The sequence below is a fragment of the Podarcis liolepis genome (genome assembly GCF_965112155.1).
Source record: "Podarcis liolepis genome assembly, chromosome: 6".
Classification (NCBI taxonomy): Eukaryota; Metazoa; Chordata; class Lepidosauria; order Squamata; family Lacertidae; genus Podarcis; species Podarcis liolepis.
In genome coordinates this window covers 82,156,134-82,171,942 of record NC_139559.1, presented here as the reverse complement: position 1 = coordinate 82,171,942, position 15,809 = coordinate 82,156,134, and the positions used below count along the sequence as shown (strand labels likewise).

The 15,809-nt window shown below is 42.7% G+C and overlaps 1 long non-coding RNA gene across 2 annotated transcripts; it reads left to right on the top strand.

Annotated features, from left to right (window-relative positions):
• The first annotated feature begins 835 nt into the window (after positions 1–835).
• Positions 836–14,074, top strand: LOC310708485. 2 transcript variants are annotated; one of them, XR_014527028.1, is made up of 5 exons: positions 836–1,088; positions 2,058–2,231; positions 10,359–10,558; positions 12,679–13,089; positions 13,120–14,074. It is a non-coding gene; the product is annotated as an uncharacterized lncRNA (long non-coding RNA). The 2 variants fall into 2 exon arrangements; XR_014527029.1 differs by having other exon boundaries at positions 836–1,091; positions 2,049–2,231.
• Positions 14,075–15,809: the final 1,735 nt, after the last annotated feature.

Genomic DNA, 15,809 nt, shown 5'->3' with positions numbered 1-15,809 from the left:
TACGTGGATTGTGCAGCGGTGCCTGGCAGCAACAATGGCAGATTCTGTTGAGATCTTGTGAGATCACAAGATCTTGCTAGCCGAATACTGCTATTAAACCAAATGGTATTAGTAGGATTATGCATAGGGTTTCCATGTTGGGTTGCCCCTAGCACGGTTGGCAGTGTAAGGTCCTGGCACTTACATGACCTCCTACTACTGACACTGCTGGTGCTGGCAGGGTTGAGTAAGGTTGACACAGTGCAAACACACCAGTGCAGCCAAACTGGTGCTCATGCCAGTGTGTTCACACCACATCAACCTCACCACCTTCCTCCTCTACCTTCTTGTAAGCCACAGTCAGCATTGGGAGATCTGCTAAATGCCTCCCCCCAGCATGCTACTGGTTGTGGGCGGCCTATGATTTTAACAGATTCCACCTTCTGCCCAAGTAGTATTTTCAAGCGGCCATTGTAGCTGTACTTTTAACAGCAGCTTGACATGCAGACATAGGGTGATATTCAATTAAATCATTGCATGAGTGGACCACAATGGGACTTTCCTCTCTCTCTTCCCCCTGTGATCTCCCTAATTCCTTTGTAAGGGTTCCCCCAAACCCAGATTCGGGGACTGTGCAGGATTGAAAGAGGGGAAGGAAAGTCCCATTGCAGAAGTGGAAGTTGCTCTGCTCATGAACTTATTCCGCCAAGTGCTGCCTATAATCCTCAACCCAAAGGTTGTCCAGAACAGGCCAGGCAGTCTTGTTGACTTTTTCCAGACCAATTGGCAGCAAGATACTGCTGCCAAAATAGCTCCTCCCTCAAATTCTTGCAATTGCTGTTCCCAGAACTTTTGCAATCCTTTCTCATTGGGTGTGATTCTGGTCGTTCCTCCTTTACCACACAAAAATAAAAAGGAACTATACCATAGGAGTCATTGCTTATATTATAAAAGCAGAAAGATCCTTGCAGCAAGACGGTTTCCAGTATTTAGGTTGTTGAAAGGGAAGCTTTTGTGGTACCAGCAGCTATACTTTCCCCAAAGTGCCATGGAGATCTGGCTGATCTGTTTTGCTCCATTTCTCCTATGGATCTCCTGTACTTCCCAAAGTGGTAAGTTATTTGTCAAGAGACGGGGGGAGTACATGGGGAAATGGATGTTAAGTTATTTGTTGTAGGAGGAATTCAACATACCTTATTTTTCGCTCTGCTCAGCTCTCCCTTTCACGAGCCACGAGGAGTGCGGCTCTTGGGGGCTTTTCTGGGAGGTGGCGGAAGGGACAAAGCTGTGCGCTCTGTCCCTTCCCCCACCTCCCGCAAAAGCCAGAGATAGCCCCGCGAAGCCTCCGCAGGGCACGGGGATGAAGGCTCCCTGTGCCCTGCAGAGGCTTTGCGTGGCTAAGCCAGAAGCTAGAAGTTGTTCTGGCTTTGAGATAGCTGCGCAGCCTGCATTCGCTCCATAAGACGCACACACATTTCCCCTTACTTTTTAGGAGGGGGAAAGTGCAAGCGAAAAATACGGTAATGCTTTTCCAAATGTTCTATCAGTGCAAGCATGTCTGCTCAATTGATGAAATAATCTCGCCTCTCATCTTCCCCATGTGCTGTTCTGAGGGATTTTCCTGACTTCCCCCAGAGCCAATGGCACAGGGGTAGGAGATGGGTGAAAGTCCTGCTGCACTGGCAGAAGTCATTGTATGGGCTTCCATAAGCAGGGCCCCCACGACAATGGATTATAATTGGTTTATTAAAATTGTTGATTGGTAAAATAAAAAATGTATTAAGAGATAATTTGTGAGGGGAGCCCTGAGATTTCGATTGCCTCGGGACCTCTGCAGGGTTTTATCTAGCACTGCCCCAGACAGCTGCTTTTGTATGGTAGCCAAAGCCATGTGCAGTTACTTCTAAGTGGTCAATCTTTGGGATTCCTCACAAACCCTCCACTCAGGCAGTGGGCTGGTAGGCATATGGATCTGCCATCAGGTACCTCCCTCAGTAAGTGTGCTGGGATCTAAGTGCACACAGCAATTTTTGTGATCAGTGTATGCATAATCGAATGCATCATTGCAGCTTCTGGAGAAGGATGTGGTCGGCCTCCTCCTATTGAAAATGGAGATATTATCAACACACCCCTGATACAATATGCATCGGGTGCAGCAGTGGAGTACAGATGCCAACGCCTTTATGTAATGAAAGGCTCTTCAGTGGTGAGTTGCAACAACGGCGATTGGACGGAAGCACCAGTATGCCTAGGTATGAGGGAAGTCTATAACCTTTTATATTCTTGTTCTGTTGAATGGTACACCTAGAAAAGTGTACATGTTAAGTTTGTAACAGCATCCTGATGTTGGGTTGATCCTAAGGCAGCCTCCCTCAACCTGGTGCTTTCTACATTTTGTTTGACTTCTGCTCTAATTATCCCCAGCCAGCATGGCCAGTGGTCAAGGGATGATGGTAGTTGTTTTAGAGTGAACTTTATTGCTACAAACTGGTATTGCAGCCACCTCATTGGTGGTCCTCCTATTTGGCAGGGTGAGCCAAGGTATTTTCCCAACAGACTTTCTACTCTTGTTTCAGCAGCTCAAGCAATTATAAATGTTTCAAGAATGTCCCACATACAGTACCTTTCAGGCAAAGCAGTTAGAATGTTGTTGTTGTTTAGTCATTTAGTTGTGTCCGACTCTTCGTGACCCCATGGACCAGAGCACGCCAGGCACTCCTGTCTTCCACTGCCTCCCACAATTTGGTCAAACTCATGCTGGTAGCTTCAAAAACACTGTCCAACCATCTCGTCCTCTGTCGTCCCCTTCTCCTTGTGCCCTCCATCTTTCCCAACATCAGGGTCTTTTCCAGGGAGTCTTCTCTTCTCATGAGGTGGCCAAAGTACTGGACCCTCAGCTTCAGCGTCTGTCCTTCCAGTGAGCACTCAGGGCTGATTTCCTTAAGAATGGATAGGTTTGATCTTCTTGCAGTCCATGGGACTCTCAAGAGTCTCCTCCAGCACCATAATTCAAAAGCATCAATTCTTCGGTGATCAGCCTTCTTTATCGTCCAGCTCTTTTGAACATTATAAACTATCAACTATTTAACCAATGGCATTGTGGAAGAGGGAGACTCATGAAGCCTTCTGATTCATATATATGTGGTTACACTTTCTAATAAATGTGCAAAGTCAGTATTTTAGGAACAATCCTATTCACCAGTTTTGGAGGCCATGTTGAACTTAGTGTTTAGAGCATAGATAGCAAGTCACCTTCCTCCTATAGGCAAGAAAGTCCACATGTTGGTCTAGATTGGGGCCATGATTCTTGCTTTCAGTGTAAGAAATCCCTAGCTCAAGTCCCATGGAAGTATATGATCGACTTAATAAATGAAGACTATAAGTCTAGGAAAGGACTAGAGTTTTCATGCCGAAGGACCAAAATTCAGCCCCTAGCATCTCCAAGTAAAAAAGATTTCAGGTAGCAGATTTGGGGAAAACTCTCTGCCTCAGACTTCATAGAGACACCACCAGCTGCCATAGACAATATCAGGCAGCTTCATTTTTTAAAATTTTGTATTATGTATTTATTTCAAATAGGTTTCCTAGAAAGCTGACAGTTTAAGCAGTGTGGCTGTTTTATCACTCTCTCTTTTTTTTTTTTTTTTTTTATTCTTTATTTAGAAAAGATACATTCTTTATCATCTCTCAGACACATACACGCACAAAAATTTCCATCATAGTAAAAAGCAAGGAAAAGAGTAAAAGAAAAGAAAAAAGAAAAAACAAAGGAGAAGAATAAAAGAAAAGATAACATACAATACTACAAGTGCAAAAACTTCCGTCCAGCTCGGTTTTGGAATTACATAACCATACAATTAAATCGCAGTATTATTCAAACGTTATACGTCAATGCTTTTAATTATCGTCGATTGATAAATTGCTTATTCCCTGACTGCTTTCAAAATAAATTAAAAATTTATTCCATTCGTCTTTGAGTTTAGCTGTGTTATTTTGTCTTATTTTCTGAGTTAAACTCGCTAGTTCAATATATTGGTATAACCTCAATTGCCACTCTCCGACCGTGGGTAGATCAGGAGTTTTCCATTTTTGTGCAATTTGAATTCTCGCCGCTGCCATAGCATATTGAATGAAGGTTTGATCTATTTTCTTTATTTCTTTACCAATCATTCCTAAAAGAAACAACTCGGGGGTTTTAGGAAAATTATATCTCAAAATTTTTTTCAATTCGTCATGTATTTGCTTCCAGAATTCCTTCACCACATCACAGGTCCACCAAATATGAAAAAAGGTCCCAACCTTATCCCTGCATCTCCAGCAGGTATTATCAACATTTTTGTACATCTTTCTTAACTTTACTGGGGTCAGATACCAACGATATATCATTTTCTCTAAATTTTCACGTATGGCTACACATGCTGTGAATTTTATACCTTTTGTCCACAATATCTGCCAGTTTTTATACTCTATGTTGTGACCAAGATCTTTTTCCCATTTTACCAACGCTCCCTTCACCAGATCTTCCTTAGTGTCCCACTCCAATAATTGTTTGTACATTTTGGAGAGGAGTTTTTCATTACTCTCCAAAATTTCTACCTGGAACCTTGATTTTTTTCCACTAAAGCCCACTCTCTTATGCTCGCCCCATAAAGCATTAATCTGATGATAAAGTAACCACTCTTTTATTCTGTCTTTCAGCTGTTCGTACGGCTTCACCTTCCATCCTGCTTCTGTCTTCACTAAAAGGTCCTCATATGTACATCTTTCATCAGACATGTTTGTTTTCTTACTTAGTATAATATCAGTTGGAGACAGCCACCCTGGAATGCCTTTTTCGATCAATTTTTTATACCTCTTCCACACCTCTAGCAATGATCCTCTAATTACATGATTGGAGAAGCCTCTATGAACTTCCCCTTTCTCTTGCCAGAGGTAGGCGTGCCACCCGAATCTAATATTAAAACCCTCCAAGTCCAATAAATCTGTGTTTTGAAGGGTGGCCCACTCCTTTATCCAGCATAGACAGGATGCTTCATAGTAGAGTCTAATATTCGGGGCTGCAAAACCACACCTCTCTCTTGAATCTGTCAGGTATTTAAATTTTATTCTGGCTCTCTTTCCCTGCCAGATGTATTTGGTCAGGGTTTTTTGCCAGCTCTTAAAGAGGGAGGTGCCTTTAATAATCGGGATATTTTGAAACAGAAATAATAATCTCGGAAGGATACACATCTTAATTGCAGACAATCTCCCTGTCCATGATAGTTTCAGTCTGTGCCAAGTATCCATATCTTTTTTGATGTCCTGCCAGGCCTTACTGTAGTTGTCTTCAACCAAATTTATGTTTTTTGGTGAGAGCCAAATTCCCAAATATTTGACTTTGTTCACAATTTTAATACCACTTTTTTCTTCTAATTGGATTTTATCCTGTTCTGTCATATTCTTTGTTAGAATTTTTGTTTTTTTCCTGTTTAATCTAAAGCCCGACAGTCTACCAAATTCCTCTAGAAGTTCTATAACCCTACTTGTACTGTCCACTGGGTTCTCCACGGACAGGACCAGATCATCGGCGTAGGCTTTAAGCTTGAATTCTTTCTTTCCAATTTTTATCCCCCTCACATTTACTGCCTCTCTTATTCTATTTGCAATTACTTCCAAAATCATTATAAATAACAAGGGGGACAAAGGACAGCCTTGCCTCGTACCTTTCTTAATCTTAAAGGGTTTAGTCAAGTTATCATTTATAATCAGTCTGGCCTGCTGCTCCGAATATATAGCCCTGATACCTTTCATGTAAGGACCTTCAATACCTGCCTTCTCCAGACATTGTGATAGGAATTCCCAGGAGACATTATCAAAAGCCTTTTCGGCGTCTATAAAGATCAATGCTGCAGGGACGTCTATTCTCATATCTAAATATTCAATGATGTTTAGTATGTGGCGAACATTTTCTTTTTGGTGTCTGTTAGGGAGAAATCCTGCTTGATCTTTGTGTATATATTTTGTTAAAAGCTTCTTGAGTCTACCTGCCATAATATCGGCGAAGATCTTATAATCGTTGTTAAGCAAAGAGATTGGTCTATAATTTTTTACATCTGTTTTTTCTTTCTCTGATTTTGGGATCAAGGTTATATAAGCCATTTTCCACGACTCCGGGATCTTCCCTCCCTGTAGGATGTTATTAATCACGTCTTTAAGCACTGGGGCTAAGTACTCCTCTAATGTTTTATAATATTTTGCAGATAAGCCATCTGGGCCTGGGGCCTTCCCCATCTTCATCCTGCCGATGGCTTCCTTTATCTCATTTACTGTGATCTCCTTATTCAAATATGTCCTATCCTCCTCTGTTATGTATCTCCTCTCATTATGGTCCAGGAAGTTCTTAATTTCAAAACTATCTTCTCTTCCTCCTTCATACAGCTTTTCAAAAAATTGGGTAAACCTGTTTTCTATCTCCTCTGGGTCTTCTATGATGTTATCCTCTATTATTATTTTATTTATCACATTTTGTTTCTTTCTTTTTCTTAACTGCCAAGCCAGCAGCTTCCCCATTTTATTTGCCGATTCAAAATATCTTTGCTTTGTGAATTTAATTTTCCATTCTATCTCCTGGTTTAGTATTGCCGAATATTGAGATTGAAGCACCCTAGAGGCTCTGATGGCATCATCATCTGTTGGATTTATAACCAATTTTCTCTCATAATTTGTCAATTGGGAGAGGATGTCCTCTTTCTTACGTTCCCTTACCTTTTTCCTATAACTGTTTTGTTGTATTAGGAGACCCCTCAGCACCGCCTTACTGGCGTCCCAAACCACATCTATTGGGGTTTCTTTGTTCATGTTTAAATCTAGATATTCTTTTAGGGTACCTTTAATTTTTCCCCTCACCTCTTCATTATCAAATAGATTCTCACACATCCTCCACCTGTATTGTCCCTTCACTTCATTTTTTATTTCCATGTCTAAGGCACAATGATCCGATATTGTCCTGGGATAAATTTTACAACTCTTCACCCTCAACGAGAGTGTTCTTGTCGTCCAGATCTGGTCAATTCTACCCCAACTCTGATGGGGTTCAGAGTAATGGGTAAACTGTTTAAGAGAGGGGTTTTGGTGCCTCCAAATATCAATTAGGTCTAAATTTCCTTCCATATCACCAAAAGATTTCGGCAGTTTCCCCCCAGCCAATTTCCCCTTCTTTTCACTCCTATCCAGATCCGGCATCGAGACACCGTTCATATCCCCAAGCAGAACTAATTTGTGGACTTCCAGTTCTAATAACATGCTTTCGAGTTTCTCAAAAAACTCTGTTCTATTTGAATTCGGTGCGTATACCGTCACAACATTGATTTTTTCCCCCCGAAAATTTAATTGAACCCCTAGGATTCTGCCTTCCTCGTCTTTGCATATCAGGGTTGGTTCCCACTTCTCTCTAACATATATTACTACTCCTCTCTTTTTTTTTTCATCAGAGTTAATAAAATCTACTCCTAACCTTTTATTCACCAGGATGTGTTTATGTTTCTTAGCGATATGTGTTTCCTGAAAGCAAATTACATCATACTTTTTGTTTTTCACAATTTTCTCAACTTTATTCCTTTTAACCTTATCATTCAACCCATTTACATTCCAAGATAAAAATTTTAATGTATGTGTTATTGTTTGCCTTTGTCTGTTTCTAAACCTTCAGCCGAACTTGCGGGCTATAGTCTAAACGCCTTTGTTTCCTTGGGTCTCCCCTTCTTCTGCCGTCTCCCCTCCCACTACGGCCTCATCTTCGTCTTCCTCTGAATCCCCTACCCCCTCCCCTGCTCCCCCCCTTTCCTCCTGTCTGCCCCCTATTTCCCCTTCTTCTTCTTCCCTATTCTTTACTCTCCTCTCTATCTTTCCCAAATCTTTTTCGTATCTTCTCAGAAACTTATCCGCCTCCTGTGTGTCCAGCAACCTGAACTTTTTCTCTTTATAAAAAAAGCTAATCCCTTCCGGGAATTCCCATCGGAATGGGACCCCGTTTCTCTTCAAAGCTGCTGCCACTTGTTTATAACCCTCTCTTTTACGAAGCAGCCTCACTGGTATTTCTTTATAAATAATGATAGGCCTTCCATCAATTCTTAATCTGTTGTTATAGCTCTTTCTCAAAATTAAGTTTTTCATTTCCAAAGAATTAAAAATCACCAAACAATCCCCCAGGAATTTGCTTGCTTTCAAATGTTTGGGCTTAGTCATTCTAAATACATTGTCTACAGTAGAGGCCATCTCTTCCTCACTTAAACCTAGCCAATTGGAGAGTTCTTTAATCATCTTCCCTCTTATATCTTCATTCCTGTCCTCCGCTACTCCCCTAAATTTAAGATGAAGCTGTTTTGACCGCATATCTGCCATGGCTAGGTTATCCCAGATCTTATCTTGGGAATTGCTCAGCTCCCCGAGCTCTTCTTTTACCTTCATTGTCTCCTTTTTTTGTTCCCTCATTTCTTTCTGCAGCTTTTTATTAGATTCCTCAATCATTTTGGACTTTGCGGAAAGATCTTGGATTTTAGTAGAGAGTTCACCAACTGCTCCTTCTATTTTTTTGTCAATCCTCTCCTGGACCTCTCCCAATTTATTTTCCATATATATTGCATTTTGCTTAAATTCCTCCTTTATTCTAGCCCACAAATTGTCTAAATCTTTAATTTCCTCCTGTCTCGACAGCTTTCTTTCTACCGGGGTCCCGCCCCCCTTCTTCCAATCTTTTCCGTCCTTTCCCATCATCTCCTCCTCTCACCACCTAAGAGTTCACTTCAGTCTTCAATCCCACCCTTGTTTCCTTCCCTTTTCAACCCTCCAGTTAACCACAATTATAAACAAAGATTGTCCATAGTAAAGGAGAAGGAAGAGAAAAGAAGAAAAGAAGGAAAAAAAAGAGAATAAAGCCAATTTCCGAGCCGAATATAGCAACTGCCTCGGGTAGAGGTCCAAAACTTAAACTTCAGGTGACCCGGGCAGAAATCCTGTAAGCAGTCCAACGCAGAAGGTTGTGCAGTCCAACGGGAGGGGTTGGGGGGGGATCGAACCTTCCCCACTCCTGGGGATCCCTTTCTCCTTACCAGTCTACTTCTCCAGCCCGCTCTGCTTCTCAAAGGCAGAAGGTTGATAGTCTAGTAGGCAGAAGGTTAGTAGTCTAATAAGTAAACTTAAAGATGTTTATACTGCTTAGTCCACTTTTAACCCTTGTTGTCCGAGTCCAAATTATAGTTATAAATTGTAAATGTAGCTCAGGTTGTAATTATGGTCCGGAATATGGTCAGCGTCTAAAATTCGGATTCCAGATACAACAGTCGGTATCCCAGTCAAATTATAAAGCACCAGTTAGGCATAACGTCACCTCCTTTGTTTTTAAGACCCCTCGTCTGTTTCCAGCCACCCTGGGATATCCTCCCAAAAAGGGCGGGTGGGCGAGCACGGAGAAGGAAGGCGAAAACGGAAGAGCAAAATATGGCGGCAGATGCAGAGACTTCAAAATCCTCTCGCCTATACCTGCTGTGCCTGCTGCCGCCCTCTCGCTTTTTACCTGCTGCCGTCCTTCCTCCAAAGTAGACCACGAGCTCCTTTCAAAGGTGTCTTAGACAATTAGACGTTCCGGGTCTTAAATAAACAGTTGTAAACTATCAGCGCCAGGAAGTGCTTATCCCAGTAAAACCACCAAAGCGTCCCCAAAGAAAGAACTGAAAAAAACACATCAGGGTCCAGTTAATCCTTAATATCCACTACGGTCCTTTTCTTGATCCTCACAACAGATTATTCTTACTCAAACAAACTTCCCAAACATTCCTCACGCCATCGACTTTCCGCCTGCGCCATCTTATATCCTCCACCATGCGGACTCCCCCAAAACAATCTAAAGTCCTCCAGGACCGCCCAGCTTCGCAAATAGCTTTCACCTTGCACACTGCGTTTTCACATGAAAACAAAGAAAACGCCTTAAAAACGCTGGGGGGTTCCGTTCCTTTCTTAAGGCGGTCCGTCGCTTCTTCCAGCTGAAGCTCGAGGCGTCGCTCTGCAGAGTCGTTACCGTCCCAATTCGCGCCCGCGGTCCTTCGTTATCTCCTCGTACCAGACTCAGGAGAACGGTGCGACCGCTTCCACGCTGCTGGGTATCTTTCCCCTAAGGGTACCCCCCTTAGGGTTTTTGGGGTGCGCTTCGCCCTAACGTCTCCCCAAGCCTCTGCATAGCCCAGAAAAACCGAGAGCTGGTCTTCCGCGCTTCTTCGCTGGGTGCGACCGGAACCGGAAGTCTTTTGCCTGAGAAGAGTTCGTGGGATTAGTGGACATCTCCCTAGTCTGTTTTATCACTCTCAAGTTCATCTTTAAAAGGTGAAATGACCTGTGCCTTTCTGCAGAACCATGTATAATAACTACAGAAGATATGGATCATTATAATATACAGCTAAAGTGGATAAGAAGTCAAAAAATATATGCAGCATCTGGCGACATAGCTGAATTTTCCTGTAAATCGGGTTATATACCACAACCGTCCTCCCCTCCCTTCAGAGCGCTTTGCACAGAAGGCAACATGGAGTATCCTCTCTGTGTGATAAAGGTACATATATTGAAACTCAATCACAAGGGTAGAGAATTTACCATACATGAATTGTGGTTGTTTCCCCCCACCCCCAGTAACTGTGGTTTTTAGTGCTCTTAGGAAAGGTAGCATATTCAAAATAGGTTGATTTTGTGATTACCAGTCACCTTCAACCTTGTCAGACTTAGCACCTGCTTTCAAATAAGACCAAATTTTAATTTGTCGTTGCATATAATCAATATTTCCTTTTCTCTATGTTTCTGATCTTCTTCCTTTCTGCCCCTCATACTCTGCCTCTTTCCAGTGGTGTAGGAAGGGGGGTGTGGGGTGTGGGGTCCGCCCCGGGTGTCATCAATGAGGGGGGTGACAAAATGGCCAACTAGCTGGGAGGCATGCACACTGCTCCCCCGGTGCCAGTGCTCAGTTCCGAGCTCGCTGCTCACCCACCTCCTGGCACTGCCACCCTGAACTGGGAGTGGCTGTCACCAGCTTGGGGAGCCATGGGGGGGGAGGCAAACCTGACTCCATCCCACTGGAGATGTGGGGTGGGGGCGAACTGGAAGCGGAACCTTCCACAGGAAAACACAACACGCACAAACAGGCGCCCTGCAGCAGCGAGTGTCTTTCAAAACACAAGCAAAGCAACCGAGCCAGGTGACTTTTGTTTACGCCACGTCCCCACACCGAGCAGCCTTGCAAGGCTCGGATTTGGGGAGGGGGGTGCCAGAAGGGCGCAACAACCCCTGCACTTAGGCTGGGGTCAGTGGCAGTGGGGGTTGGCTGCACAATGCCTTTTTAATAATAATAATAATAATAATAATAATAATAATAATAATAATAATAATAATAATAATTTATTATTTATACCCCGCCCATCTGGCTGGGCTTCCCCAGCCACTCTGGGAGGCTTCCAACGAAATATTAAAATACAGTAATGCATCAGACATTAAAAGCTTCCCTAAACAGGGCTGCCTTCAGATGTCTTCTAAAAGCCTGGTAGTTGTTGTTCTCTTTGACATCTGGTGGGAGGGCGTTCCACAGGGTGGGTGCCACTACCCAGAAGGCCCTCTGCCTGGTTCCCTGTAACTTGGCTTCTCACAGTGAGGGGACCTCCAGAAGGCCCTTGGTGCTGGACCTCAGTAGAGGTAGAATGATGGGGGTGGAGATGCTCCTTCAGATATACTGGACCGAGGCCGTTTTGCCCCACCCTCATTTGCCCCGCCCCCTTGCGGGGGGAGGTGCTAGCCCCCTCCTGCCCCCTCCCGCCCTGGGTGTGTTGGAGTCACGCTCCGCCGCTGCCTCTTTCTCACTTGCAGTCTCATTCTCCCTATAATTCTTCTCTTTAAAAATATTAAAGGGAAATAAGGTAACAGTGATGGTATCACTAATGAGACTGCTATACTGGTATTGAGTCCTAAGGTCAAAGGTTTCCAGTAAACTAAGTTTCCCCCTCCCCCATCCACATTTGCCTGTCTCTGTCATCTGTGTGTACTGGGCCTGAGTGGAAAATGTGCAAATGCTATGTTAATTTGCAAAATCTTCCCTGCCTGAAGCAATTCTCACTTACTACATGCAACCATGCAAACAACAGCGGTATTTAGAAGTCTGCCCCTCAAAACCCATGCATCTCCATGAATACACAGGATAGCTCCTGAGATATTTGATGCCTCTGCCTTTCTGGCCATGATCAGCTTTGTATCGTCACACACTCATAGGCCCCAGAGAAATATTGCAGCGCTGTTAAACTGCCATTTAATGTAATGTGTGAACAGGCTTATACTAGTGCAGGGTTTAGGACTCTGTGAACCTCCAGAGAATTGGTTATGCTGTCTGAGGCTGATGGAGTGTAACAATTTCTGGAGTGCCACAGATTATCCATGTTTCTACCGGTGTTTGCATATGGAACCAACCTAATACCATAAATATTTAGCAGAACTGTATTTTGTTGCAGACCATGAGGTATCTAATCAATTGTTTTTATATTTGTTAGCCGCCCTGAGCCCGGTCTTGGCTGGGCAGGGTGGGGGTATAAACAAAATTTATTATTATTATTATTATTATTATTATTATTATTATTATTATCTGCAGATAACATGCATACAACTTTCTCTTCTCACTGTTTACTTTGTATTTAACAGGGGCGTTAAGAAGAAGCTGTCTGTAGCCACGAGTTTTATCAGAAGTCATGGATCTCCTATTTCTAACCTGATAGTATCAATTCGCTTTTGCAAATATATGTATATTTTATTATTATGTTCATCAACCTCTGCTAGGCCCAAGGAACCAATGAATGCAGAAAGTCTCAGATCAGACATGATAAACCAAAAATGGATGATGGCAACAGAAAAGTCCATCTTTGTGCAAACTGAACTTAACAATGAAGGAAACATACTTGATAAGAGACTGAGAGGGCCTTACGCAGTTAGCACAGCAGATGGTGAAACTGGAACATGCTGATATGGAATGGACCCTCATAGCTTGAGTGTCTTGTGTGGCAGTGGAAGCAAAACCAACTTGTGGGGACATCAGTTCCATTTCCTCCAGGAAAGGTCCTGGTGCTGACCTGCCATGTCAGAAAGGTTCTGGTGCTGACCTGTTCCAACATGTCATAAAGGTCTCATCTCATCTTTGAGTGCTGTGTAAGCAGAGGTTCACTCAGTATAGTTGGGCTTCGACACCATAATCTCCACACACATATACACACACTTAGGTTCTGCTGAGGCTTAGCCTTGCTTGATTTTTTTTTCCTTTCCCCCCATTTCCTTTCTCTTCCCGTCTTCTGTTTCTGCAATATTGGAGATGGGAGGATTCCACTGTACCAGACTGATAACAATTGCTTTGTGCTGAATGTGATGCTAAGATGCTATGCAGTGTGAACAGCTAGGGAGCAGAGGGTGCTTTCAAACAAGTTAAGATGGGGGGAGTATTAGAAGGATGAAGTGTAGAGCTTGCATATATATGCATACACACACACACAGAGAGAGAGAGAGAGAGAGAGAGGTACCTCGGGTTACAGACGCTTCAGGTTACAGACTCTACTAACCCAGAAATAGTACCTCAGGTTAAGAACTTTGCTTCAGGATGAGAACAGAAATCACACGGCGGCGTGGTGGCAGCGGGAGGCTCCATTAGTTAAAGTGGTACCTCAGGTTAAGAACAGTTTCAGGTTAAGAATGGACCTCCAGAACCCAAGGTACCATTGTATATCTATATGGATATATAGATATACAGATATACAGAAAGAAAGCAAAGTGGGGTGTGTGCATACTTGCCGATTGTGATTTTATCAATTGGTCGTACTCAGAGTAGACACATTAAAATTACTGGACCTATGTGAGGCATATCAATTAATTTCAATGGATCTACTTGGAACAGAATTAATTGGCTCTGTCTCATATTATTCACATTGCATTGCCTTCTTTTTTTACACCGTACAGGGTAATTCACATTTATGTTCCCATTTATGTTGCCATTGCTCACATTATCATTTCTGTATTCTCTGGTGTATATCAATAAACCATTTATTTCATTTCAGTTACAATCTTCCATCTCTGGTGATGCTTTACACGCTTGGGTGGAAATGTGAACCCAGATGAATAGTAATTATTCACAAAATATCACACTGAGCCTAAACTGGGGACTTCTTTCATGGCTATTGACATACAGTATATACTTGATTTGAGTGGATTATTATTATTACCGTATTTACACAAATCTAATGTGCCATTGAATCTAATGCACACCTCAATTTTCAAAACTTTGAGACCAAAGAAGTATTGCTGGCAAATGTAAAATGCCCCATCTGATCTAATGCACACTCTAACCTTTGCAGTGCAATTTGGCAAAAAAAGGTGCACATTACATTCAAGTAAATATGGTATTATTAGCTGGCAGTGATTGTGTGTCATTTGCAGAAAAGCAAAAACAAAAACCCCTCATGTGATGAATATTGTTCATTATTGGTTTATACTAAAAACAGCCTGCAATATGTTTTAAAGTTTACAAAATTGTCCTACCAGAAAGATTTTCCTGTTATGTTCATATTATGCTTTGAGCCATTTGCCTTTTACCACATACATTCAAACACAGGGATAATTATTACCTCTGGCTGGCTGTCAGTGGTCATTAAAGTTTGAGAGGGAAGAAGAAGAAGAAGAAGAGTTTGGATTTGAGATCCCGCTTTATCACTACCCGAAGGAGTCTCAAAGCGGCTAACATTCTTCTTTCCCTTCTTTCCCCACAACAAACACTCTGTGAGGTGAGTGAGGCTGAGAGACTTCAGAGAAGTGTGACTAGCCGAAGGTCACCCAGCAGCTGCAGATGGAGGAGTGGAGACGTGAACCCGGTTCACCAGATTAATAGTCTGCCGCTCTTAACCACTACATCAGTGGCATATGTTACTTAATGTGTGTCATATTTTTTTTATTAAATAATAACAATAACATTTTTTTATTATTACCCTGCCCATCTGGCTGGGTTTCCCCAGCCACTTTGGGCAGCTCACAACAGAATATTAAACAGAATATTAAAAACAGAATATTAAAAACATGATAAAACATCAAACACTAAAAACTTCCCTAAACAGGGCTGCCTTCAGATGTCTTCTAAAAGTCAGATAGTTGTTTATTTCTTTGACATCTGATAGCAGGGTGTTTCACAGGGCAGGCGCCGCTACCGAGAAGGCCCTCTGCCTGGTTCCCTGTAACCTCACTTCTCAGAATGAGGGAACTGCCAGAAGGCCCTCAGTGCTTGATCTCCATGTCCGGGCTGAACGATGGGAGTTGAGATGCTCCTTCAGGTATACAGGGCCAGGGTCATTTAGGGCTTTCAAGGTCAGCACCAACACTTCGAATTGTGCTCAGAAATGTACTGGGAGCCAATACTGATATTTCAGGACCAGTGTTATATGGTCTAGGTGGCCACTCCCAGTCACCAGTCTAGCTGTCGCAGAAGATGACTTCAGGCTTGTGCCAGACTGAAAGGAACTCCAGCTCATGCAAACACAATTCCACACCCTCCCTTTTTGAGATGAAAGTGGACATCCTTTGCAAAATCATATAAAACTTTGCAAACAGTCATGATCTAATGCAGGCAAGGTGTACTGGAGATGGCCAGAACTGAAGGGATAAAGCATACCTTGTTCAGTTTGGGTTAGTCATGAACCTAAGAGTCTAACTACCTAGCTTTTCAACCAACCACTGTAATTGTTCCTTAATAGAGGAATGCATCGTAGACATTAGCTAGTAAGCATGGTTAATTCCACCCAGTG